Here is a 2,716-nt window from a genome sequence, read left to right on the forward strand (position 1 = left end):
AAGCACGTGCCCATGTCTGTCTCTTGGGCAGTGGAGCTGCGAGAGTGTTCCGGAAGGATAGCTTTAGTTTTAATGGTACCTCGTTGAGGTTTGATTTTTGCCCTCGTTAGCATATTTCCACTTCCCTCTTTGCTCTGCCAGCATCTGTTCCTTACACCATCCCTGATGCCCCAGGACCTTTGCACAAGCGGGTCCCGCCTCACATCACTGCCACCTCCTCCTCGGGGAAGCCCTCCTGATGCTCTCAGCCTGGGACGGGCTCTGGCAACAGAGGCTCCCGGAACAGGCACTCCTGTGAAGCTGCATAGTTTCTCCTTTAAATGTGAGCTTGTCTTCACTCCCAGCTGGCCCTGATGACTGGGCAGGTGGTGATGGCGCAAGAGCTCCCCGAAGGTCTCCCTGGGGGCCTGGGCTCCCCACACACTTTCCCTGTGTCCCCAGCCCACGGATCCCGGGCCAGACCAATGACGGTGAAACCTGCGCCACTCATTCAGCCACAGCTGAGACCACGTCCTCCTGGTGCACCTCCAGGCCAGGGGGGCTTCCTGGAGGAAAGGGCCTGCAGGTCTGGGAGGCTGGGCAAAGGACTTAGTAGAGGCAAGAAAAGATGAAATGTTTAGGAGGTCCTGGGGGTTGGGGAGGATGTGGCAGAGAGGAGGGGCTACAGGGGGTCAGCCTCCCACCCTCTGCCAGCCTGGGTGGGAGGGTGTCCGGTACTGAAGGACAGACGAGGCCCCCCGCACCTCGGGCCAGGCTTCTGCATTCTGCAGCGCTGGCGAAGGGGATGAAGAGGCCCGGGGAGGGCAGGGGGGCCGAAAGCGCAACCTCTCTCCTCCCACCCCCGCCCTCGGCGATGACTACCTGTCCCAGGAAGGGGCCCCGTCGGAAGTACACGCCCATGGGACGCGACGCGGCCGGCCCGCAGTGGTACACGGGCCTGACCAGCTCGGACCCCTGAGAAGCCTGCAACACGCTCCCTCGGGGGCTCTGGACAGCCCGCACCTCGAGGCTTATGCCCGCAGGCGCGGATGCCACAGCCCCCGGGAGCGCAGCATGCCCTCGGGTGAGTGCCCGGCCCCGCCCTCCCCGGCACCAGGCTCGCCTCGAGGGGAGGGTGAGGCCCAGAGGTGCAGAGATGACCCCCGACCCCTGCCTACATCAGCGTCTCCGGGAGACGGCCTGCTACGACGGCATCATCCCCGCGCAGTACAAGGCCCCGCGCGTGGTAGGGAGGGTGCTGTGGGAAGACAGACCCATGGGGCGAGGAGTACGGTGAGCCTGGGCCAGGGGCACGCGACCCAGGGGCTGGGGTTGGGGGGGAACCGCCCGGGGCCAGGAGGTGGGGCCGGCCGGTGACCCGGGTCCTGGCCCCGCAGTGATCCACAGGCACCAGTTCGGAGCGGAGCCGCTGTGGCGCGCGTCTGACTACGTGCCATGCCTGCCAGAGCCCCGCGCCCGCGCTGCACCGCCCACAACTACCGGCAGTGGGCACGGAACCCTGCTGCGCCTCCACCGGCCGGCAGCCCCCGCCCGTCCACGCGGCCAGTCACTGATGAAGGTCGCGCTGCCCGGTGTGGCTCTTCGGGACCCGGCGCCTCTCCCCCAAGGCGTCTGTCCGCCTCTGGGGCCGGGGCCTGGGGCCGTCAGGCAGCCAGGTGAAGGGAGCTCTGAACCAGGACCCTGGTGACCAAGCTCCAGGGCAGAGTCAGACAGACGACCTCTCCTGCCCTCGGCTCCGCCTACCCCGGGCGGGCCCCAGGCCAAGGCACAGCCCTGGCCCCGGGCGGCCTGGGCACAGGGAGCCGCACTCGGGCGCCTGCCCGGCGTGCTGAGCCTCGCCATCGCCACGGCCAGGGTCTGGGCCGAGCCCCTAACGCCGAGGCTGGGCTCCTGGCAGGCTCAGCAACGGCTCTGTCCTCCAGGGCTGGCGGCACCCGGGAGACCCTAGGCCGGCCGGGGCTGAGCTCGGGGCAGGCCCTGCGCCCAAGAGCCTCACATCCGGCCCTGTGGTCAAGTTTAAATAAAGTATATCATCGCACAGAGGCACTTTATTATAAGTACGTGCCTGGCCCGTTGCAAGCGCTCAGTATTAGCTACTGTACGTGCCTGGCCCGTTTCAGGCCCTCAGCATTAGCTATTGTACGTGCCTGGCCCGTTGCAAGCCCTCAGTATTAGCTATTATGTGTTTTATTGTGAAGTAGCTTTTCCCCCCCTCTGGTTATTGTTACACTGCTTTCCACCTGTGCAGCTTAGTTCCTAGTCACCCAGTTCTGCACGCTTCCTTCTCCTTGTGTTTAATTTTCTTCAGGTCATTTCACGTCATATTAACCGAATCCTAGAGAATGGACCACAGAAGGAGCAGAAGTAGTGTTCACATCCGTTCACACCCCGTTCCAGCAGCATCTCAGGCTAAGGATTTTCTGGCTAAGGGGGGGGGGGGACCACTTTAAGGATGAAAGCAGCTCTTTTGCCCCTTTCCTATTTACACATTTCTGTCCCCCTCTAACCTTAAAAGAATAATTATAGGAATGAGACCACTAGGCAGTTTAACCTAACTTCTGACTTATGCGCTCCTGAATGCACACCATGCCTTGCCTAACCTGCTGATTCTTTTCCTAGATAAAAAGAAGGAAGAAGGAAGAATTCAGCAAGTAAAGAATGGCTATCTCTCTACCCCCAAGGCCCCTTAACAATCCTGCAGGCAGATTAGGTGGAG

The 2,716-nt window shown here is 62.3% G+C and overlaps 1 pseudogene; it reads left to right on the top strand.

Annotated features, from left to right (window-relative positions):
- Positions 1 to 853: 853 nt before the first annotated feature.
- On the top strand, positions 854 to 1,553 carry LOC137764453 (tektin bundle-interacting protein 1-like; annotated as a pseudogene).
- The last annotated feature ends 1,163 nt before the right edge of the window (positions 1,554 to 2,716 follow it).

This window comes from Eschrichtius robustus, chromosome 4, assembly GCF_028021215.1.
Source record: "Eschrichtius robustus isolate mEscRob2 chromosome 4, mEscRob2.pri, whole genome shotgun sequence".
Taxonomy (NCBI): domain Eukaryota; kingdom Metazoa; phylum Chordata; class Mammalia; order Artiodactyla; family Eschrichtiidae; genus Eschrichtius; species Eschrichtius robustus.